This window comes from Phyllobates terribilis, unplaced genomic scaffold (genome assembly GCF_046119375.1).
Source record: "Phyllobates terribilis strain yellow unplaced genomic scaffold, ASM4611937v1 Scaffold_1__5_contigs__length_1240528914, whole genome shotgun sequence".
In the NCBI taxonomy this organism is placed as follows: Eukaryota; Metazoa; Chordata; class Amphibia; order Anura; family Dendrobatidae; genus Phyllobates; species Phyllobates terribilis.
Genome location: NW_027362761.1, coordinates 887,494,714 through 887,520,185, shown reverse-complemented (window position 1 = coordinate 887,520,185; position 25,472 = coordinate 887,494,714).

Below are 25,472 nucleotides of genomic sequence, written 5' to 3'. Positions count from 1 at the left end.
AGAACAGAGAGGGCAGCACAATGGCTGAGTGGTAAGCACTGAAGCCTTGCAGGGCTGGAGTCCTGGGTTCAAATCCCACTAAGGACAACATCTGCAAGTGTTTTGTATGTTCTCCCCATATTTGCGCGGATTTCCCCCTCAGTAATAAAACAGCCATAGAGAGTCCAGGAACCTTCCCACACACTTTTCTTAGCCAGGGCTGCTTCTTGGCAGGGTTGGATGGACCCTCCAGAGAATCCTCGGGTGGGCCCTGGCTTCTCCATCAGGAGAGTTCATGATAGCGCAAACTTTGCAGCTGCTCTGGGGCTCTTGAGTGAGGGAAAAAGCTGGGCCCTCAGAATCAAATCCTCTGGTGGGGCCAATGTTTTTCAGTCTGACACTGCTTCTTGGTGAGAGTTGTATTTCACCACAGCCATTTTCTTTAGCTCGATGAAAGGACTGGCATAAAGGGAAACTGTATCTACTTCGACAGTCATTTCTCTGTCACCAGGTTCCACCCATTGTCACACACGACCATGCCTAGCTGCATGTTCAGCGGTGAGAGCCACAGATTAGGCTGCTGTGTTAAAGCTTTCAACAACTTTGCAGCGGTGGGCAGTTTTTCACATAAGCATTAAGCATGTTATCTTCAGCACAGCCTGTTGCTTCTTGGCCAAGACAGTGCTGCAGTGCTTCCAGCTTGCGACTGATGTGGTCATTTCGGAGATGGAGGCCGAACTGGAGGAGGAGGAGCAGGAGCTGAACAATGTGATTACATTGAGGTTACATTGGCGAGTCTGGTTTTTATACTAAAGAAAGATCCTACTGTGTTTTTATTTATTTATTTTTTTATGTCTCTTCAAATGTGTATTGGAGTTCTTTATAATTTTTGTCAGCCCTTGAAATTGTTGCATATGCAATAACAGTATAGGAGGCACACTCCTTAATAATGGGAAAGGCAATCCAAATAGATTCTACATTCCAGAATATTAACTGTCTTATCTGAAATTCTTTTACTGGTGAGGTATCGCAGTATGGATAGCGTATTACACCAATCCAGCCGGGTATTATTACCTTATACTGCGTGCTGCTGGTGCTGCCAAAATTTTTAAAAAATCTATTCTATTCCCTATTGATAATGCTGTTAGATGCATTTACAATAGGGACAGGTGCTGCTAGGTGTTATCATCACCAGCTACAGATGAGTGTTCATTCTGGTCGCATAAATGTTTTCCACAGTCCATAACTTTATTTTTTTTATTTTAGCTTGTTTTTTGTATGTTTTTTTTGTCAGTCCGAAAAATTGGCGTAATACTCTGACAACATTGTTCACAGATATGCTATTTGTCAGCGGCCAACTCAGAATAGGTTTGAACCCACAACTGCAATACTTTAAATGGAGTGTAATATTTGACACACTCACAATAATTACTGGATTATTAGGGCAGTCATAAGGGATAATGTCTGATGGCCACGGTTTCAGACAGTCGCCTGATAGTATGGTATCTGTCAGCGACCAAGTGTCAATTGGTTCAACAAAACACAGGTGGCTGACTTTAAATGGAGTGGAATTTTTGCTACACTCCACAAAATTTTTGCATTATTACTAGTGTTGAGCGAGTATGTTCTATTAACGCTTTCGCTGAGTATGCTCGGGCCGAGCTCCGAGTATTTATAGCTGCTCGGTGATAAGGTTAAATCGCTCCCGTGTGCATGATTTGCAACTGTTTGACAGCTTTATTACATGTGAGGAATGTCTATTTCTTACACATTCCTCACATGTAATAAAGCTGTCAAGCAGTTGCAAATCATGCACACGGGAGCAATTTAACCTTATCACCGAGCAGCTATAAATACTCGGAGCTCGGCCCGAGCATACTCAGACAGAACATACTCACTCAACCCTAATTATTACGGCAGCATTATGGATCACATGCGTCTGATCATTGAAAAAAGTTCCTCTGCTTCCACAATACAGTAATATGAATAAAACAGAAAAAATCTGGCTGTATTCTGCGAACAAGCAAATGGAGCTGTAAAATGGTGTATACTGATACACTGCTACAATCTATAAATGGAGGACAATATTTTCCACGTTCACTACAATTGGCTGCATTTGAACCGCAGATATATGTGATACATCTGACAGAGAACCACGTTTTTAAAAAGAAGGCCTGTAGTTTACTAATATGATTCTTCGGAGACCTAGTGTGAATAGCTTGACCGACACGCTGCAACAAAATGGATGGCAGAAATGGCTGATTTTTGAACACTGTTATATGTGATGTCTGACAGAGAACCATGATTTTAAATAGCAGGCCTGTAATTTACTAATATTATTCTACACAGAGACCTAGTGTGAATAGCTTGACCGACACACTGCAACGAAATGGAAGGCAGAAATGGCTGATTTTGGAACACTGTTATATGTGATATGTCTGACAGAGAACCACGGTTTTAAATAGCAGGCCTGTAATTTACTAATATTATTCTAAACAAAGACCTAGTGTGAATAGCTTGACCAAATACCTCTTAGCCATTATTCCTGTTATAGAGGAGCACATACTATCACCGGGATGTACACAGAATTACAATAGTTTGCATTAAAGGGTTCTTTGATGAAAACAAATCATCACCGATCGACAGGTTAGATAGGTGATAACTTATTGATGGGTCAAATTTGAGCACTGGAAACCACACCGATCGGAAGAATGGGGAATTTTTATCCCTATTTTAAAATGAAGCGGCTGCAGGGATGTCTGACCGCAGCTTCATTCATCCTCTTTGGGATTTTCCAGAAAAAGCCAAGTGCAGCCCCTTAGATAATGAATGGATCAGTGGTCGAGTCGCACATGCCTCTTCATACTAATGGGAATAAAAGCTCCACATTCTGCAGGTCATTGCATGTCCCAGCAGTCGCCCCCCCCCCCCCCCACCACCAATCAATAACTTATCACTCATCCTTTGGCCACGTTCAGTATTTGATCAGTATTTTATCTCCTTATTTGTAAGCCAAAACCAGGAGTGGAACAATCAGAGGAAAAGTATAATAGAAACATGTCACCACTTCTGCATTTATCACTCCTGGTTTAAGCTTACAAATACTGACCAAATTCTGAATGTATGAATGGGGAATTAGGATAGGTGAATATTTGTGTTCACCGTAGAACACCTGTAAGTGCATATTTGCTACTGTGTAATAGTCACAGGACAGGGAGGGGTTAAACATCCGAGTATTTATTCTCTTATTGATATCAGAGAGAACAAATGGCCGCCATACACAACACAATCCGCTATACCAAGAGCAATACCTCCACATACAGGCATAAATATCACCACATCGTGACCAGACTACATATTAACACCACACTGTGACCGAATAATACCACATACAAGAAACAAATATCGCCACACTATGACTAGACCACATAGTGACCGAATACTTCTTATAGGCTATTAATACAGTCACACCATGACAAGACCACATATTACCTCCACATAGTGACTGAATAATGCCGTTACACCATGACCAGACCACATAGAGACAGAATAATACTGTCACATCATGACCAGATCATAAATTACCACCACATAGTGATTGAATAATACCGTCACACCATGACCAGACCATGTATTACCACCACAGTGACCGAATAATACCATATATAAGGAACAAATACCTACACCATGACCAATTCATATATTACCACCTCATAGTAACCGAATAATACAATAGTAATCATTAGTGTTGAGCGAGCACTAAAATGCTCGGGTGCTCGAAGCTCGGGCCGAGCTCACCGTGATACTCGGGTGCTCGACCCGAGCAACGAGCCCAATGTTAGTCAATGGGAGACCCGAGCATTTTTGCGGCTGCACCCTCGGCAGTCTGTAGAAAGCCTAAAAAGTGCCCAAAACGATAGTGACAGTGCTCAAATGACATGGGGGCAGCATGGGGATCGCACAAGAAAGCATTTCTGACCCCCAGGTCACTGCTGTCAACAATGTGGTCAGAGGTATTAAGCCACTTTTACGGACTCACAATAAAACGTTAAAAAATGTAACTGAAACGGTTTTCCTATGAAATATGTTAAGGAACATCCTTTCCAGGGTAAAGACCTGTGTATAAGGTAAAATAAATAACCAAAAACAAAAATACTCCTCCACACCTTGGGTCATGTTCACAAGTAGCATTTTTTATGCGTTTTTGCACTTTTGTATTGCTTTCAACCGTGACAAATGCATTCACCGGGAAATGGCATTTTAACATTTTACAACCTTATCTGGCCATGTGCTGTGTGACACATGTATACAGTGCTGAAAAGACATGGGAACAGCATGGGGAAGACCTCTGGAAGCATCTCTGACACCCAGGTCACTGCCTAAAAGTGTGCCCATCAGAAGTCATCCTTGCCGCATCAGAAGATGCAGACTTGTAACTATCCCCGTGCAAGCCCTTGTCCCAGGGCAGTGTTCAATTGTGCCTCCCCAATTCCTTGCAATGCAAGCGCAAGTATGCAGCCTGCCACCCACCCAACCCCAGGCTGCAATACTATACTGCTTGCTTGCTTGCACTTGAAATTGGGCCTTTTAGGCATGTGGAGGCGGAATCTGGCCACCACGTCATGGCTGCATCGGCAGCCTGGTATCCATACTCAGTCCACAGCTGCCGGGCGGCCGGGTGTCCACGCTTGGTCCCCAGCCGATAGTAGGCGGCCGGTTGTCCATATTCGGTCCCCAGCCTCCACACGGTCGGGTGCCCACACACGGTCCCCAGCCGCCTGGGGGTGGCCGTGTGTCCATAAACAGTCCCCAGCCGCCCCTATTTGTCCCGGTGCCCCTTATACACAAGCGCGCATACCAACACATTACCTGTGCCCTCCCCAGTGCATTTAGTGGGAAGGACAGCCTAACCACAAACACGTGGACAAGAGAATGTGGCCAGGGATGGTCCATCTCACTCACGCCTTCACACTGGGTTAATATTGTGGAAGCCAGGACACAGTTGGACACTGGGATGCAGCACGTCCTCAAGACATAGAGGTTTGCGGGTCCTGGGTCAATCAGGCTTCAACACAAAGTTCAGAAGGTAGACAGCAGCAGTGGTCGGCCTCCTACACAATGAGTAAATTATTCATAATCAAGAGGCCATCCATCTCCTTAGCTTTCTGTTCCTTGGAATGCAAGTGCATGTATGTAGTAGCGGCTAGGCCTGAGGTGGTCAGCGTTTTGGCGCATATCCTACCTCCTCCGAGGATTGTGGGATGTTTTCCTGCTACTATCCCAGTTCTATGACTCCCGTTAAAACAAAGCTTCAGGTGATGAATGATGGATGACGTGGTGGCAAAGGAGAAAGAGCAGGAGGAAAAGGGACCATTCACATCAATATCAGGCCAGTCAACCACACATGTCTTGTAGTATAAGTTTCTGTACCAAAAGGAGCAGATTGGCTACACAGTTATAGGGCATACAGTGAGTGCAATGCCTACCAAAAATTTCGAGGCACTCCAATGCCCCTTGGAAGTGACATGGAGGTCAGAGGACCTTAACTAAACCGTTTTCTCCATTTATTGCAACTGGGTCTCCTGTACACTGTTGGCATAAGCAGTGAATGGAAGGCTTTCCAAAAATTTTGAGGAACTGCAATGCCCCTTGAAACAGATGTGGATTACAGCGTACTAAAAACCTTGTACCCATTATTGGGGAGTGGGTCTCCCTTAGTGTTCGCCTATGCATTGAAAAGCAAAAGCTGACTAAAATTAGGAGGAAATGGAATGCCCGTTGGAAGAGTCGTGGAGGTTAGAGGTAATTAAAAACAACCTTTCAATGCCCATTGGAAGAGCTGTGGAGTTCAGAGTGGTTTAACAAGATGGTTTTAATGCCCCTTTGAAGAGACGTGGAGGTCAGAGTGGTTTAACAAGATGGTTTTAATGCCCCTTGGAAGAGACGTGGAGGTCACAGTAGCTAAACAAGACAGTTTTAATGCCCCTTGGAAGAGTGGTGGAGGTTACAGTGGAATAAAAAGACAATCTCAATGCCCCGTGGAAGAGAAATGGAGGTCACAGTAGCTTAAAAAGACGGTTTTAATGCCCCTTGGAAGAGTGGTGGAGGTCGCAGTGAAATAAAAAGACAATATCAATGCCCCATGGAAGAGTGGTGGAGGTCGCAGTGGAATAAAAAGACAATATCAATGCCTCGTGGAAGAGATGTGGAGGTCACAGTAGCTTAACAAGACGGTTTTAATGTCCCTTGGAAGAGACGTGGAGGTCACAGTAGCTTAACAAGACTGTTTTAATGCCCCTTGGAAGAGTGGTGGAGGTCGCAGTGGAATAAAAAGACAATATCAATGCCCCGTGGAAGAGACGTGGAGGTCACAGTAGCTTATCATGACGGTTTAATGCCTCTTGGAAGAGACATGGAGGTCACAGTAGCTTAAAAAGATGGTTTTAATGCCCCTTGGAAGAGTGATGGAGGTTACAGTGGAATAAATAGACAATATCAATGTCCCGTGGAAGAGACGTGGAGGTCACAGTAGCTTAACAAGACTGTTTTACTGCCCCTTGGAAGAGGGGTGGAGGTCACAGTGTAATAAAAAGGCAATATCAATGCCCTTTGGAAGATTGGTGGAGGTCGCAGTGGAATAAAAAGACAATATCAATGCCCCGTGGAAGAGACATGAAGGTCACAGTATCTTAACAAGATGGTTTTAATGCCCCTTGGAAGAGTGGTTGAGGTTACAGTGGAATAAAAAGACAATATCAATGCCCCGTGGAAGAGACGTGGAGGTCACAGTAGCTTAACAAGATGGTTTTATTGCCCCTTGGAAGAGTGGTGGAGTTCGCAGTAGAATAAAATGACAATATCAATGCCCTTTGGAAGAGTGGTGGATAGTGTTGTGCCACCCCCGTAGTGTTTGATTTCGGTTCGGTTCGTCGATCACCGGTATGTTCGCCGAACTGTTCGTCGAACACAGTCGAACACCGTTAAAACCAATTGCAGGCAAACAAAAACACATAGAAACACATAGAAAACACCTTCAAAGGTGTCCAAAAGCTGACAAACTGCACAGAAGACACAACTAACACCTGGAAAAGTGACAAGTACATATAGTCATGCGAAAAGAAAAGAGGTGGAGGAGTAGAAGGAGGGTGAGACACAGATATAGGCATGTAATGCCCTTCTAAAACCAAAAAAGTGCGAAGCCGACACGGCCAGTCCGTTCCTGCCCGTGCCACCTCCGTGTCGCCGGGTTTGTGCCAGAGCCGTGGTGCCTGTCCGCTGGTGGGTCGAGCGAGCCCCCCTGCGGTGGAGGCAGGTCTAATCTTTTTAATTTAAATTGTCTCTCTAATTTGAATGAGTACACTTTAAATCCTTTTACAAGGATCTATTGAAGGGCAAGTCTCATGCCAGCAGCCGCGGTAATTCCAGCTCCAGTAACGTTCACTAAAGCTGCTGCAGTTAAAAAGCTTTTATAAGGATCGAGCTTGGCGGTCCACCGCAAGGCGTCCTACCACCTGTCCCAGCCCCTGTGCCTTGGGGTGCCTCCCCGATGCTCTTCACTGAGTATCCCGGGGGCCCGAACCATTTCCTTTGAAAAAATTAAGTGTCCAAACTACAGGTGGTGTAGCTTGCTTAACAGCTGGGATAATCGGCTGACTAGCAGACACTGCCACAAGGCACAAAGTATTTCCTGGGTTAGATGCAGTTAAAAATTTGTAATTAGATACTCTCGTTGGATGCTGAGAAAGCATTCCATAGAGTCTCCTGGCACGCCATATATTATTCTCTTAAAAAGCTTTGGGTAGGGGTCTAGAGGACCCTTTTATAGGCAAAATCACGGCCCTGTATAGCAATACGTCACCTAGGCTGAAGATAAATTGAACATTTTCATCACCTTTCATAATCACCAATTGGACAAGGCAGGGATGTCCTCTGTCCCCTCTTTTATACATCCTAGTGACGGAGCACCTGCTCTCATCAATTCTCCATAACCCCAATATTAGGTGGATTGAGGTAGGAGGCACCGAGTACAAGTGCTCTGCATTTGCTGATGATGTCCTAGTATGCATCACTCAATCACATATATCCATTCCTGCTGTTATGGCTGAAATAGATCACTTTGATACATGGTCAAATTTTAAAATCAATGCAGCGAAGTCTGAGGCCCTCGATGTCTCCCTCCCCAAATCCATACAGGATTCCATCCAGTCCAACTTTCCCTTTGCCTGGCCCGCACAGGGTATCAAATACTTAGGAATTCGTGTTCAAAGACACCTCTCCCGTCTATGTTATCTTAATTTTGGGCCCTTTATTGAACAACTCCATACAGACCATGGTTGGCAAGTTAGAACTGTAAGATTCACTACGTGAACCACTGGTGTTTTGTGGAAAAGCACATGTACACTGTGTTCCAAATTATTATGCAAAAAGTGTTTAGGAGTGATAAGGGAAGAATTTTTTTGTTTGTCAGTTAAACTCATTGATGGTGATGTGTGTCAGGGCTCTTTATATCACTGTAAGCAATTGCAGACACCTGTGCTAATTAGTTTGGCAGGTGTGTCCAATGAAAGGCAAGACTACTTAAGAAGGCTGTCCCACATTATTAAGCAGCCTACATTTTCTGCCAAAATGGGAAAGAAAAAGGATGTGTCGGCTGCTGAGAAGCAACAAATTGTGGAGTGTTTAGGTCAAGGCATGACTACAATCAACATTGCCAAGACACTTAATCTTGATCATCGCACAATCAAGAAGTATGTAACTGATTCAAAGTACACACGTGTGCGTGCTGATAAGGGAAAATTAAGGACTCTTTCCTACAGGCAATTACGTCAGGTTAAAAGAGCAGTGGCAAAAAAGCCTTGTCATAGCAGCAGACAAGTTTTTGTAGCTTCTGGTGCCTCCAACGTCCCCCGAACAACAAGATGCAGGGTCCTTCAGAGGTTTGCAGCTGTGTGTAAGCCATCCTGTTGACCTCCTCTATCCACTGTACACAAGCAGAAACGGCTCCAGTGGGCCAAACAATACATGAAGACTGACCTCAAAACTGTTTTGTTCACCGATGAGTGCCGTGCAACGCTCGATGGTCCAGATGGATGGAGTGGAGGATGGCTGGTTGATGGACACCCCATGCAAACACGGCTATGGCGCCAACAAGGAGGAGGTGGAGTAATGTTTTGGGCTGGAATCATGGGGAGAGAGATTTTCGGCCCCTTTAGGATTCCTGAAGGGGTAAAGATGAACTCCATAATGTATGTGGAGTTTCTCAAACAGCACTTCCTGCCATGGTTCAAGAAGAAGAACCGTGTATTCCGCAGCAAGATCATTTTCATGCATGATAATGCACAGTCTCATGCTGCACATAACACATCTGCATCTCTGGCTGATATGGGCATAAAAGGGGACAAACTTATGGTGTGACCCCCATGCTCCCCTGACCTCAACCCCATTGAGAACCTCTGGAGCATCATCAAAAGGAGTGTCTATGATGGCAGGAGGCAGTTCACATCTAAGCAACAGCTCTGGGAGGGTATTCTGCCCTCATGCAAAACAATTCAAGCAGAAACCATCCAAAACCTGACAAATTCAATGGACGAGACAGTTCAGAAGCTCCTTTCGAACAAGGGGTCCTATGTGCAAATGTAACATCACCTAGAATAAAGTTTTGAGTTGAAAACTGTTTGATTTCAGTTTCTAATAACCTGCTAATGCTTATAATTTCAAAAATGACCATTGTTTTGTTCTTTATTAAAATGAAAAGGTTGATCGTAGAGTGTGAGGGATCTAAGAGTGTGGCAACCCAGTAGTCAGGATTATTTCGAATACTGACAATCTGAGGGTCATGTTGCAGGTAGTGCAGCAAGAAGACACTCATGTGTCTTGCGCATCTAGGAGCCCCAAAATTATTTTCCGGGCTAGGTGCAGCTAAAAATTATTATTAATTTGAAAGCTGGTGGAGCTTAGTATAGATGGCCTAATAGAAACAGTAGTGCAAACTGCTACAAGGCCCAAATTATTTTCCAGCCAAGATACAGATAAACATGATTAGTAATTTTAAATCTGGGGGAGTTTAGTATAGATGGCCTAATAGAATCAGTACTGCACACTGCTACAAGGCCCAAATTATTTTCCAGCCAAGATACAGATAAACATGATTAGTAATTTTAAATCTGGTGGAGTTCAGTATAGATGGCCTAATAGAATCAATACTGCACACTGCTACAAGGCCCAAATTATTTTCCAGCCAAGATAAAGATAAACATGATTAGTAATTTGAAAGCTTAAAATGGTTGGTGAGGTGATTTTAACAAATCATCAAGCTTTTACTCTCCCCAGGATGACACATGGGTAGAAAAGTCATTTCGGATCCATGATTTGTTCATCTTTATAAACGTGAGTCTGTCTACATTATCAGTGGATAGCCGCATGCGCTTATCTGTTAGCACACCACCAGCAGAGCTGAACACACGTTCAGACAGAACGCTGGCTGCAGGTCAGGACAAGATCTCCAAGGCGTGAGTGGCGAGCTCCAGCCATTTATCCAGATTTGAAGCCCAAAAAGAGCAAGGGTCCAGTGACACAGTCATGACTTCAATGTTTACTTGGAGATACTCGTGTACCATCGTCTCTAGGTGTTGACTATGTGTCAGACTTCTTGTCTACTGTGGCCTTGCAAAGGATGGGCTAAAAAAGTGGTGAAATGATTCCGCAAAATTGATGTTACCAGCAGATACTGTGTTTATGTTACGTTCTGAGTGCTGAACACTCGACGATCCCACGGTTGGCAAGTTGGAACTGTGAGATTCACTACGTTCACCACTAGTGTTTTGGGGAAAAGCACATGTAAGATTCTGCAACAGTCTCTGCTGATACTCCTGCATGTGTGCATCTCTTTCTATGGCAGGAATAATTTCTGCAAATTTACTTTTGTACCGGGGATTTAACAGTGTGGCAACCCAGTAGTCAGGATTATTTCTAATTCTCACAATTCGAGGGTCATGTTGCAGGTAGTGCAGCAACAAGGCACTCATGTGTCTTGCGAATCCAGGAGCACCAAGTCCCTGTTGTGTTGGTGGCGAGTTAACAATCATGCTTCCTTCCTCTGCCCTCTCTCCCCAACCTCGCACAACAGAAATGTGATCAAGTTCTCCCTCATCTGATGAGTCTTCCATCAGTTTGTCCTCCAATTCTTCCTGGGCTCCTGCACCTTCCTCACTAGTTTGGCTGCTACCATGTGCCCTCGTAAAACCATCTCCACCACCCTCACATGCCTGCCGCCTTGGTGCTGCCGACCGTCTGGACCTTGCAGATGTTAGCCCTTCCGCATACAATTCCTCCTCCTTTACTTCCTCCACCTCCTCTTGTGCCACCACCTGACTCCGAATGCTGTTTAACATGTGCTCCAGCATGTATATCACCGGAATAGACATGCTGATAATTGCATCGTCAGCACTAAACATCTTCGTGGCCATTTCAAAACTGTGCAGAAGGGTGCATAGGTCCCTGATCTGAGACCACTCCTCCAGCGTGATTTGCCCCACCTCTGAATCTCGTTGGCCCAGGCTATACGTCAGAACGTATTGCACCAGGGCTTGTCGGTGCTGCCACAGTAGCTGCAATATGTGCAGAGTTGAATTCCACCGGGTAGGCACATCGCATTTTAGCCAGTGAAGTGGCAGGCCCAACGACTTCTGTAGAGATGTAAGTCGTTGAGCTGCGGGATGCGAACGGCGGAAGTGAGCACACAGCGACTGTGCCCTCTGCAGAAGGCCATCTAGTCCGGGATAGTGGTCTAAAAATTGCTGGACAACCAGGTTCAACACGTAAGCCATACAAGGCACGTGTGTGACATTGCCCCGGCGAAGGGCCGCAGCGAGGTTTGCAGCATTGTCGCACACGGCCTTCCCTGGTTTCAGGTCCAGTGGAGACAACCATTCATGAAACTGGTTCTCCAGAGCTGACCACATCTCCTCAGCTGTGTGACTCACATTTCCCAGACATTTCAAAGTAAAAACCGCCTGATGACGTTGAGCCTTGCAGCCAGCATAGTAAGGAGGTGTGCAGGATTCCTTCTGCGCAGTTAGAAAGCTTGTGGCATGACCAGACAGGCTTTGCGTGCAGGTGGAGGACCGAGAGGAGGTTGAGGAGGGAGAAGCAGTGGAGGAACTTCGAGATAAAGAGGATTGACGCACAACTCGTGGGGACGGCAAGACATGGACAGCAGCCCCTTGTCCTGCTGTCACGATAGTTACCCAGTGCCCAGTCAGCGACATGTAACGCCCCTGTCCATGCCTACTCGTCCAAGTGTCTGTGGTGAAATGCACCCTGTCACACACAGAGTTTCTCAAAGAAGCGGTGATGCTGTCTGCGACATGCTGGTGGAGCGCAGGCACAACTTTCTTTGAGAAGTAGTGCCGACTGGGCATCTGGTACTGGGGCACTGCGACGGACATAAGGTCTCGAAAATCCTCTGTGTCCACCAGGCGGAAAGGCAGCATTTCTGTAGCCAAGAGCTTGCAGATGGTGAATTTCAACCTCTTAGCTTTCTCATGGCTAGGAGGAAATGGTCTTTTACTTGTCCACATCTGAGGGACCGAGGGCTGGCTGTTGTGCTTAGACGGGCTTGAGAAGGTTGTTCCCGGCAAATTGCCGGTCTGTGAGGAAGATGCAGGCGGACATGTTAGGTTGCCTTGATCCAATGGTGGTGCTATCGATGTCGGAAAGCGCTGAACACCAGCTGGTGTTTCCACCTCCAAAGAAAATGATGACCTGCCAATCACGCTGGCTGTTGCGGGTAAAGAGGAGGCAGGTCTGTGTCCCAAAACAGGTGTGACTGCTGTCCCCCCAGTCACAGAGGATGAAGAGGCCGCGGATGCACAAGATGTGGCAGACGGTGGTTGGCCCGGCCGGCTAGGCCGCATTGTAGCACAGTGAGCTTCCCACTGCAACTTATGCTTCGTATTCATGTGTCGGTTCATGCATGAAGTACTCAAACTATGTATTTTTTGGCCTCTACTTAGCTTTTGCTGACAATGTTGCAGATAACAAAGTTGGGTCATCTTTATCGATCTGAAAAAATGCCCAGGCTATGCAAGGCTTAGCACCCATGCGACCTGAAGAGCCACCACGACTTGTGATCAGAGGCAGAGTTGTGTTTGAGGATGCAGTTGTTGACGTGCTTCCAGTACTATGTCTCTGTCCAGGAAGGCACAACCTGACCTCTTCGTCACTAGCATCCTCCTCCACCTCCTCTGCTGACCTCATCGACTGGCTGACTGTGGGTTGACAGTAAGTGGGATCTCCAACCTCGACATCATCACCCTGTGTGTTATCACACCCGTCGTCCTCAGAGCAAACCTCTTCCTGCCCTGACAAAAAACTAAAGTTGTCGCTCCAATCAGGTATTTGAGTCTCATCATGGTCTTCCTCATTGTCTCCACCAACAGGAGTTACAGTTTGGGAACGAGGGTCTACATTATGGTCAGAACCTTCTGCATCTGGTCCTGGATCCGACTCATAAAGATTCTGAGCATCAGTGCAGATCATTTCCTCGTCTGGATTCACAGAAGCTCTGGAGCCGACCTCTGATTCCCAGGCTATAGTATGAGTAAACAGCTCTGCAGTCTCAACCATCTGTTCTACCCCATACTCAGATGGGCAGCTGGAGACTTGGGAGCTGTGAGGAAGCAAGTGCGATTGGGGTGACACCTCTGAGGACTGGAGTATTTGTGATGTTGAAGTTGAGGTGGAGGAGAGCCCACTTAAAGGAGCACCTGATAACCATTGAAGCACCTGCTGTTTTTGTGCCTCATCTGGAATTTGTAGCAATTGGCATGGCTGTAAGAAAGGGATCTTATCACATTGTCCGCTGAAAGAAGTAGACATCTTAGTTTGGCTGGAAGATGGTCTTTCTTCTGCAGATGTTACTGTTGCTTTAACACCTACCCCACGGACACAACCTTTTTTTCCCTTCCTAACACGCATATTCCCCTTTCCACCACCAGCAGGCCTTTTTCCACTCATTTTGATGGTTAACTAATTCACAACTCTGGAGTTGGTTGCACAAAAAACAATGGATGGGAACCGAGCAGAGCTGAGTGGCCAAATTAAGGTATTAGCCCAAAAGTATTGGCTGGGTTAGATGCAGATGAAAATTATATTGAATTTGCAACCTGGTGGAGGTTAGTATAGATGGACTAATAGAATAAGTCCCACACACTGCTACAAGCCGAAACATTTTTTCAGAGCTAGATGCTGAAAAAAATTATTTTGAATTTGCAACCTGATAGAAGTTAGTATAGATGGACTAATAGAACAAGTCCCAGACACTGCTGCAAGCCGAAATATTTTTTCAGAGCTAGATGTAGAAAAAAATTATATTGAATTTGCAACCTGGTGGAGGTCAGTGTAGATGGACTAATAGAAAGATGATATGCCCAAAACGTTTTACTTCACTAGGTGCAGTAAAAAAAATTCTATTCTATACACAGGTGGTGTAGCTTGCAACACAGATAGGCTACTCCACTGACTAACACACACTGCAAGAGGCCAAAAAGGATTTGCTTTGCTAGATTTAGCCAAATGCTCTGAAAAAAAACTTGCACAGCACTGGCACAGACCTGCCTTGCAAAAAGTGATAGGAACTGATGTAACCTAGCCTTCAAAAGGACTGCAATTACAATTAGTCTTTACTCCCAACATATCTATTTAAGAGCACAGACCTGCCTGATAAAAGTGATAGGAACTGATGTAACCCAGCCCTGAAAAGGACTGCAATTACAATTAGTCTTTACTCCCAACCTATCTATTTAAGAGCACAGACCTGCCTGATAAAAGTCGTAGGAAATGATGTAACCTAGTCCTTAAAAGGACTGCAATCACAACTATTCCCTACTCCCAAGCTATCTGTAGATTTGTGCGAAAATTGGCTTGAAATTAACAAAGTATAGCGCACATAGAAACAGCGGTGCCGTTTAACACGCAGCTGCAGCAGTGAGAAAATGGTGGCGACGTGGGAAAATGGCTGAGTCTTATAGGGCAAGAACATGTGACATACACTGCCAAAGACACATGCCCTTGCTTGTGTGAAAAAAAGCAGTTAGCTCCGTGTGTGCTCTGCTGATAGTCTGGCAGATTGCACCTCCCCACTGTAAATGCGGGAAAGAGAAAAAAAAATGGACATCCTCAATATTTCTGCAGAGATCCATCCCCTGACCCTCCCCCCACCCCGCTGTACAATCAAACTGCGCATTAACATTAATTTTCAGCATTACTGAGAAAAAATCCAGTTATGATTTTGGTGCCCGAACAGTTATCGTACATAACCTCGAACAGCCGAAATTTTTTCAAATTGTTCGTGTTCGCCGAACTGCTCGAACACCGCCCAAAACAGCTCAAATTTGAGATTGGCGAACAGTTCGAGTCGAACACCGCTCATCTTTAGTGGTGGAGGTCGCTGTGGGATAAAAAGACAATATCAATGCCTCGAGGAAGAGACGTGGAGGTCACAGTAGCTAAACAAGTCGGTTTTAATGCCCATTGGAAGAGACGTGGAGGTCACAGTAGCGTAACTAGATGGTTTTAATGCCCCTTGGAAGAGACGTGGAGGTCACAGTAGCTTAACAAGACTGTTTTAAAGCCCCTTGGAAGAGTGGTGGAAGTCGCAGTGGAATAATAAGACAATATCAATGCCCCATGGAAGACACGTGGAGGTCACAGTAGCTTAACAAGATGGTTTTAATGCCCCTTGGAAGAGTGGTGGAGGTCGCAGTGGAATAATAAGACAATATCAATGCCTCTTGGAAGAGTGGTGGAGTTCGCAGTGGAATAAAAAGACAATATGAATGCCTCGTGGAAGAGACGAGGAGGCCACAGTAGCTTAACAAGATGGTTTAATGCCCCTTGGAAGAGACGTGGAGGTCACAGTAGCTTAACAAGATGGTTTTAATGCCCCTTGGAAGAGTGCTGGAGGTCGCAGCGGAATAAAAAGACAATATCAATGCCACTTGGAAGAGTGGTGGAGGTCGCAGTGGAATAAAAAGACAATATCAATGCGCCGTGGAAGAGACGTGGAGGTCACAGTAGCTTAACAAGATGGTTTTAATGCCCCTTGGAAGAAACGTGGAAGTCACAATAGCTTAATAAGATGGTTTTAATGCCACTTGGAAGAGTGGTGGAGGACGCATTGGAATAAAAAGACAATATCAATGCCCCGTGGAAGAGATGTGGAGGTCACAGTAGCTTAACAAGACAGTTTAAATGCCCCTTGGAAGAGACGTGGAGGTCACAGTAGCTTAACAAGACGGTTTTAATGCCTCATTGAAGAGTGGTGGAGGTAACAGTGGAATAAAGACAATATCAATGCGCCGTGGAAGAGTGGTTGAGGTCAAAGTAGCTTAACAAGATGGTTTTAATGCCCCTTGGAAGAGAGGTGGAGGTCGCAGTGGAATAAAAAGACAATATCAATGCCCCTTGGAAGAGTGGTGGAGGTCACAGTAGCTTAACAAGACGGTTTTAATGCCCCTTGGAAGAGACGTGGAGGTCACAGTAGCTTAACAAGACGCTTTTAATGCCCCATGGAAAAGTGGTGGAGGTTACAGTGGAATAAAAAGACAATAACTTTGCCCCGTGGAAGAGACGTGGAGGTCACAGTAGCTTAACAAGATGGTTTTAATGCCCCTTGGAAGAGAAGTGGAGGTCACAGTAGCTTAAGAAGACAGTTTTAATGCCCCTTGGAAGAGTGGTGGAGGTCGCAGTGGAATAAAAAGACAATATCAATGCCCCTTGGAAGAGTGGTTGAGGTCGCAGTGGAATAAAAAGACAATATCAATGCCCCATGGAAGAGACGTGGAGGTCACAGTAGCTTAACAAGATGAATTTAATGCCCCTTGGAAGAGACGTGGAGGTCACAGTAGCTTAACAAGAAGGTTTTAATGCCCGATGGAAGAGTGGTAGAGGTCGCAGTGGAATAAAAACACAATATCAATGCCCCTTGGAAGAGTGTTTTAGGTCGCAGTGGAATAAAAAGACAATATCAATGCCCCGTGGAAGAGATGTGGAGGTCACAGTAGCTTAACAAGACAGTTTAAATGCCCCTTGGAAGAGACGTGGAGGTCACAGTAGCTTAACAAGACGGTTTTAATGCCTCATTGAAGAGTGGTGGAGGTTACAGTGGAATAAAGACAATATCAATGCGCCGTGGAAGAGTGGTTGAGGTCAAAGTAGCTTAACAAGATGGTTTTAATGCCCCTTGGAAGAGAGGTGGAGGTCGCAGTGGAATAAAAAGACAATATCAATGCCCCTTGGAAGAGTGGTGGAGGTCACAGTAGCTTAACAAGACGGTTTTAATGCCCTTGGAAGAGACGTGGAGGTCACAGTAGCTTAACAAGACGCTTTTAATGCCCCATGGAAAAGTGGTGGAGGTTACAGTGGAATAAAAAGACAATAACTTTGCACCGTGGAAGAGACGTGGAGGTCACAGTAGCTTAACAAGATGGTTTTAATGCCCCTTGGAAGAGAAGTGGAGGTCACAGTAGCTTAAGAAGACAGTTTTAATGCCCATTGGAAGAGTGGTGGAGGTCGCAGTGGAATAAAAAGACAATATCAATGCCCCTTGGAAAAGTGGTTGAGGTCGCAGTGGAATAAAAAGACAATATCAATGCCCCATGGAAGAGACGTGGAGGTCACAGTAGCTTAACAAGATGAATTTAATGCCCCTTGGAAGAGACGTGGAGGTCACAGTAGCTTAACAAGAAGGTTTTAATGCCCGATGGAAGAGTGGTAGAGGTCGCAGTGGAATAAAAACACAATATCAATGTCCCTTGGAAGAGTGTTTTAGGTCGCAGTGGAATAAAAAGACAATATCAATGCCCCGTGGAAGAGATGTGGAGGTCACAGTAGCTTAACAAGACAGTTTAAATGCCCCTTGGAAGAGACGTGGAGGTCACAGTAGCTTAACAAGACGGTTTTAATGCCTCATTGAAGAGTGGTGGAGGTTACAGTGGAATAAAGACAATATCAATGCGCCGTGGAAGAGTGGTTGATGTCAAAGTAGCTTAACAAGATGGTTTTAATGCCCCTTGGAAGAGAGGTGGAGGTCGCAGTGGAATAAAAAGACAATATCAATGCCCCTTGGAAGAGTGGTGGAGGTCACAGTAGCTTAACAAGACGGTTTTAATGCCCCTTGGAAGAGACGTGGAGGTCACAGTAGCTTAACAAGACGCTTTTAATGCCCCATGGAAAAGTGGTGGAGGTTACAGTGGAATAAAAAGACAATAACTTTGCCCCGTGGAAGAGACGTGGAGGTCACAGTAGCTTAACAAGATGGTTTTAATGCCCCTTGGAAGAGAAGTGGAGGTCACAGTAGCTTAAGAAGACAGTTTTAATGCCCCTTGGAAGAGTGGTGGAGGTCGCAGTGGAATAAAAAGACAATATCAATGCCCCTTGGAAGAGTGCTTGAGGTCGCAGTGGAATAAAAAGACAATATCAATGCCCCATGGAAGAGACGTGGAGGTCACAGTAGCTTAACAAGATGAATTTAATGCCCCTTGGAAGAGACGTGGAGGTCACAGTAGCTTAACAAGAAGGTTTTAATGCCCGATGGAAGAGTGGTAGAGGTCGCAGTGGAATAAAAACACAATATCAATGCCCCTTGGAAGAGTGTTTTAGGTCGCAGTGGAATAAAAAGACAATATCAATGCCCCGTGGAAGAGACGTGGAGGTCATAGTAGCTTAAGAAGACGGATTTAATTCCCCTTGGAAGAGATGTGGAGGTAACAGTAGCTTAACAAGACGGTTTTAATGCCCCTTGGAAGAGTGGTGGAGGTATCAGTGGAATAAAAAGACAATATCAATACCCCGTGGAAGAGTATTGGAGGTCGCAGTGGAATAATAACACAATATCAATTCCCGTGGAAAAGACGTGGAGGTCACAGTAGCTTAACAAGATGGTTTTAATGCCCCTTGGTAGAGCGGTGGAGGTCGCAGTGGAATAAAAACACAATATCAATGCCCCTTGGAAAAATGGTGGAGGTCACAGTGGAATAAAAAGACAATATCAATGCCCCTTGGAATAGTGGTGGAGGTCGCAGTGGAATAAATAGACAATATCAATGCCTAGTGGAAAATTGGTGGATGTCTCAGTAGCTTAACAAGATGGTTTTAATGCCCCTTGGAAGAGACGTGGAAGTCACAATAGCTTAATAAGATGGTTTTAATGCCACTTGGAAGAGTGGTGGAGGACGCATTGGAATAAAAAGACAATATCAATGCCCCGTGGAAGAGATGTGGAGGTCACAGTAGCTTAACAAGACAGTTTAAATGCCCCTTGGAAGAGACGTGGAGGTCACAGTAGCTTAACAAGACGGTTTTAATGCCTCATTGAAGAGTGGTGGAGGTTACAGTGGAATAAAGACAATATCAATGCGCCGTGGAAGAGTGTTTGAGGTCAAAGTAGCTTAACAAGATGGTTTTAATGCCCCTTGGAAGAGAAGTGGAGGTCACAGTAGCTTAAGAAGATGGTTTTAATGCCCCTTGGAAGAGTGGTGGAGGTCGCAGTGGAATAAAAAGACAATATCAATACCCCTTGGAAGAGTGGTTGAGGTCGCAGTGGAATAAAAAGACAATATCAATGCCCCGTGGAAGAGACGTGGAGGTCACAGTAGCTTAACAAGATGAATTTAATGCCCCTTGGAAGAGACGTGGAGGTCACAGTAGCTTAACAAGAAGGTTTTAATGCCCGATGGAAGAGTGGTAGAGGTCGCAGTGGAATAAAAACACAATATCAATGCCCCTTGGAAGAGTGTTTTAGGTCGCAGTGGAATAAAAAGACAATATCAATGCCCCGTGGAAGAGACGTGGAGGTCATAGTAGCTTAAGAAGACGGATTTAATTCCCCTTGGAAGAGATGTGGAGGTAAGAGTAGCTTAACAAGACGGTTTTAATGCCCCTTGGAAGAGTGGTGGAGGTTTCAGTGGAATAAAAAGACAATATCAATACCCCATGGAAGAGTATTGGAGGTCGCAGTGGAATAATAACACAATATCAATTCCCGTGGAAAAGACGTGGAGGTCACAGTAGCTTAACAAGATGGTTTTAATGCCCCTTGGTAGAGTGGTGGAGGTCGCAGTGGAATAAAAACACAATATCAATGCCCCTTGGAAAAGTGGTGGAGGTCACAGTAGAATAAAAAGACAATATCAATGCCCCTTGGAATTGTGGTGGAGGTCGCAGTGGAATTAATAGACAATATCAATGCCTAGTGGAAAAGTGGTGGATGTCTCAGTAGCTTAACAAGATGGTTTTAATGCCCCTTGGGAGAGACGTGGAGGTCACAGTAGCTTAACAAGGCGGTTTTAATGCCCCTTAAAAAAGTGGTGGAGGTTACAGTGGAATAAAAAGACAATATCAATGCCCCGTGGAAACGTGGTGGAGGTCGCAGTAGCTTAACAAGACAGTTTTAATGCCCCTTGGAAGAGTCGTGGAGGTCACAGTAGCTTAACAAGACGGTTTTAATGCCCCTTGGAAGAGTGGTGGAGGTCTCAGTGGAATAAAAAGACAATATCAATGCACCGTGGAAGAGACGTGGAGGTCACAGTAGCTTAACAAAATGGTTTTAATGCCCCTTGGAAGAGTGGAGGAGGTCGCAGTGGAATAAAAAGACAATATCAATGCCCCTTGCAAAAGTGGTGGAGGTCACAGTGGAATGAAAAGACAATATCAATGCCCTGTGGAAGAGACGTGGAGATCACAGTAGCTTAACAAGACGGTTAGAATGCCCCTGGAAGAGTGGTGGAGGTTTCAGTAGAATAAAATGACAATATCAATGCCAAGTGGAAAAGTGGTGGAGGTCGCAGAAGCTTAACAAGATGGTTTTAATGCCCCTTGGAATAGACGTGGAGGTCGCAGTAGTTAATAAGACGGTTTTAATGCACCCTGGAAGAAATGTGGAGGTCACAGTAGCTTAACAAGAAGGTTTTAATTCCCCTTGGAAGAGTGGTGGAGGTCACAATGGAATAAAAAGACAATATCAATGCCCCGTGGAAGAGACGTGATGGTCACAGTAGGTTAACAAGATGGTTTTAATGCCCCTTGGAAGAGACCTGGATGTCACAGTATCTTAACAAGGCAGTTTTAATGCCCATTGGAAAAGTGGTGGAGGTTACAGTGGAATAAAAAGACAATATCAATGCCCCGTGGAAGAGTGGTGGAGGTCGCAGTTGCTTAACAAGACGGTTTTAATGCCCCTTGGAAGAGACTTGGAGGTCACAGGAGCTTAACAAGATGGTTTTAATGCCCCTTGGAAGAGTGGAGGAGGTCACAGTGGAATAAAAAGACAATATCAATGCCCCTTGGAAAAGTGGTGAAGGTCGCAGTGGAATAAAAATACAATATCAATTCCCCTTGGAAGAGTGGTGGAGGTCGCAGTGGAATAATAAGACAATATCAATGCCACTTGGAAGAGTGGTGGAGGTCGCAGTGGAATAAAAAGACAATATGAATGTCTCGTGGAAGAGACGAGGAGGCCACAGTAGCTTAACAAGATGGTTTAATGCCCCTTGGATGAGACGTGGAGGTCACAGTAGCTTAATAAGTTGGTTTTAATGCCCCTTGCAAGAGTGGTGGAGGTCGCAGTGGAAGAAAAAGACTATATCAATGCCCCGTGGAAGAGATGTGGAGGTCACAGTAGCTTAACAAGACGGTTTAATGCCCCTTGGAAGAGACGTGGAGGTCACAGTAGCTTAACAAGACGGTTTTAATGCCCGATGGAAAAGTGGTGGAGGTCGCAGTGGAATAAAAAGACAATATCAATGCCCCTTGGAAGAGTGTTTTAGGTCGCAGTGGAATAAAAAGACAATATCAATGCCCCGTGGAAGAGACGTGGAGGTCACAGTAGCTTAAGAAGACGGATTTAATTCCCCTTGGAAGAGATGTGGAGGTAACAGTAGCTTAACAAGACGGTTTTAATGCCCCTTGGAAGAGTGGTGGAGGTTTCAGTGGAATAAAAAGACAATATCAATACCCAGTGGAAGAGTGGTGGAGGTCGCAGTGGTATAATAACACAATATCAATTCCCCGTGGAAGAGACGTGGAGGTCACAGTAGGTTAACAAGACGGTTTTAATGCCTCTTGGTAGAGTGGTGGAGGTCGCAGTGGAATAAAAACACAATATCAATGCCCCTTGAAAAAGTGGTGGAGGTCGCAGAGGAATAAAAAGACAATATCAAAGTCCCATGGAAGAGACGTGGAGGTCACAGTAGCTGAAAAAGACGGTTTTAATGCCCCTTGGAAGAGACGTCGAGGTCACAGTAGCTTAACAAGACGGTTTTAATGCCCCTTGGAAGAGTGGTGGTGGTCGCAGTGGAATAAAAAGACAATATCAATGCCCCTTTGAAGAGTCGTGGAGGTCGTATTGGAATAAAAAGACAATATCAATGTCCCGTGGAACAGACGTGGAGGTCACAGTAGCTTAACAAGACGGTTTTAGTGCCCCTTGGAAGTGTGGTGGTGGTAGCATTGGAATAGAAAGAAAATATCAATTCCCCTTGGAAGAGTGGTGGTCGTCGAAATGGAATAAAAAGACAATATCAATGACCCTTGGAAGAGTGGTGGAGGTCGCATTGGAATAAAAAGACAATATTAATGCTCCTTGGTAGAGACATGGAGGTCACAGTAGCTTAACAAGATGGTTTTAATGCCCCTTGGAAGAGACGTGGAGGTCACAGTAGCTTAACAAGATGGTTTTAATGCTTCTTGGAATAGTGGTGGAGGTTGCAGTGGAATAAAAAGACAATATCAATGCCCCGTGGAAGAGACGTGGAGGTCACAGTAGCTTAACAAGATGGTTTTAACGCCCCTTGGAAGAGACATGGAGTACACAGTAGATCAACAAGACAGTCTTAACGCCCCTTGGAAGAGTGGTGGATGTCGCAGTTAATTAAAATACAATATCAATGCCCCGTGGAAGAGTGGTGGAGGTCGCAGTGGCTTTACAAGATGCTTTTAATGCTCCTTGGAAGAGGTGTGGAGGTCAAAGTAGCTGAACAAGATGGTTTTAATGCCCCTTGCAACAGTGGTGGAGGTCGCAGTTGAACAAAAATACAATATCAATGCCCTGTGGAAGAGACGTGGAGGTCACAGTAGCTTAACAAGATGGCTTTAATGCCCCTTGGAAGAGACGTGGAAGTCACAGTAGCTTAACAAAACGATTTTAATTCCCCTTACAAGAGCCATGCAGTACAGCATATTAAAAACATTATTTCCATTAATGGGGAGTGGGTCTCCCATAGTCTTTGCCTATGCCTTCCAAGAAAAAGCTGCCAAAAATTAGGACAGAGGAACTTGCATTGCTGGCAACACGGACCACGGTCACCCTGTTGGTATAGTAGTGGTGGAGGCTGAGGATAAGGAGAAGAGAAAATAATAGCCGAAATGAGGAAGTGTATACCCATGTGTGGGTGTGAAGCGGTGAATGTGAATACACCTCACGAAATAACACAGTGGATTTGACTTTATGTTACTCTGCTGTCATTTGGTGGTGATGAGAAGTCTTCACCAATTCAGCCCTTTTTCATTTTGATAAGGGTCAACTTGTCAGCATTGTCAGTTGACAGGCGAGTGCGCTTGTCAGTATTAATTCCCCCAGTGGCACTAAAAACACGCTCCGATAACACGCCAGCGGCAGGGCAGACCAGGACCTCCAAGGCGTACAGAGCGAGTTCATTCCAAGTGTCCAGCTTGGATACCCAATAATTAAAAGGCACAGTGGAATCACGGAGGATGCTGGTATGGTCGGCAAGGTACTCCCTCACCATCTTTTGAAACTTTCCACTCCTTGTGAGTGGACCCTGCGCCTCAGGGCCTGTAAGCTGGGCGGGTCTCAGAAAACTGTCCCAGAACGTTTACAGTGTTCCCCTGCCTCTGCTGGATTGGAGTTGCATCTCTCTCGCCTGTACGCCTTGGTTGGTCAACGAACTGTGACCTCTGCCGCTAGCGTGTTCAGATGGGAATTTTTTTAACAGTTCTGCAGCAAGGACCTTCTGGTACTGCCCCATTTTTGTAGACCTCTCCACCTCAGGAATAAGAGAGTGAAAGTTCTCCTTGTAGCGGGGGTCTAAAAGTGTCACTAACCAGTAATGACTGTCACCCAACATTTTGACAATGCGAGGGTCACGGTTAAGGCAGCGTAACATAAAGTCAGCCATGCGTGCCAGACTGGTAACGGGCAAGACTTCCGTGTCCTCACCAAGATGACGACTGACCATGCTCTTCTCCTCCTCCTCCTCCCCCCTGTACTCTGGCCACCCACGCTGAACCGACGGTATGACAGTTGTACAGGTACTACTGTCTACAGAGCATGATACCAGCTCCTGTTCTTCCTCCTCCTCCTCCTTCTCTCCCTCATTGTCCCCCAATGCACGTTTGGATGAGATGAGGCTGGGCTGTGGGTAATCGCCCGCTACGGCTTCGTGATTCATCTCATAATACTCTGGCTGCAATGCCTCCTCTTTAATTCTTTGCAGAGAGAGTTGCAAAAGATAGACAAGTGGGATGCTGACGCTAATGACATCGTCATCGCCACTCACCATCTTGGTGGACTCCTCAAAGTTTATCAGGATTGTACATATGTCAGACATCCAGGTCCACTCCTGAGGTCTTATGTGTGGAGTCTGACCTGAATATTGACGGCCTTGTTGCAGCTGGTACTCCACAACTGCTCACTTCTGCTCACAAATCCTTTGCAACATGTGGAGGGTAGAGTTCCAACGTGTGGGAACATCACACACCAGTCAGTGTGCTGGAAGCTGCAAACGCTGCTGCAACACAGCAAGGGTGGCGGAAGCTGTAGCCGACTACCGAAAATGAGCTGACAGGCGGCGTACTTTGACTAGAGATGAGCGGTGTTCTACTCGAGCTGTTCGCCAATCTCAAATTCGAGCTGTTTTGGGCGGTGTTTGAGCCGTTCGGCGAACACGAACGATTTGAGAAAAATTCGGCTGTTCGAGGTTATGTTCGATAACTGTTCGTGCACCAAATCATAACTGGATTTTTTCTCAGTAATGATGAAAATTAATGTTAATACGCAGTTTGAGTGTACAGCGGGGTGGGGGGAGGGGCAGGGGATGGATCTCTGCAGGAACAATGAAGATCTCCATTTTTTTTTCTCTTTCCCGCATTTACAGTGGGGAGGTGAAATCTGTCAGACTATCAGCAGCGCACACACGGAGCGAAGTGCTTTTTTTCACACAAGCAAGGGCATGTGTCATTTGCAGTGTATGTCACACATTTTCCCCGTCGCCACCATATTCTCATTGCTGCAGCTGCTTGTTAGACGGCACCACTGTTGCTGTGTGCGCTATACCTTGTTAATTTCAAGCCAATTTTCGCACAAATCTACAGATAGCTTGGGAGTAGGGAATAGTTGTGATTGCAGTCCTTTTAAGGACTAGGTTACAGCATTTCCTACGACTTTTATCAGGCAGGTCTGTGCTCTTAAATAGATA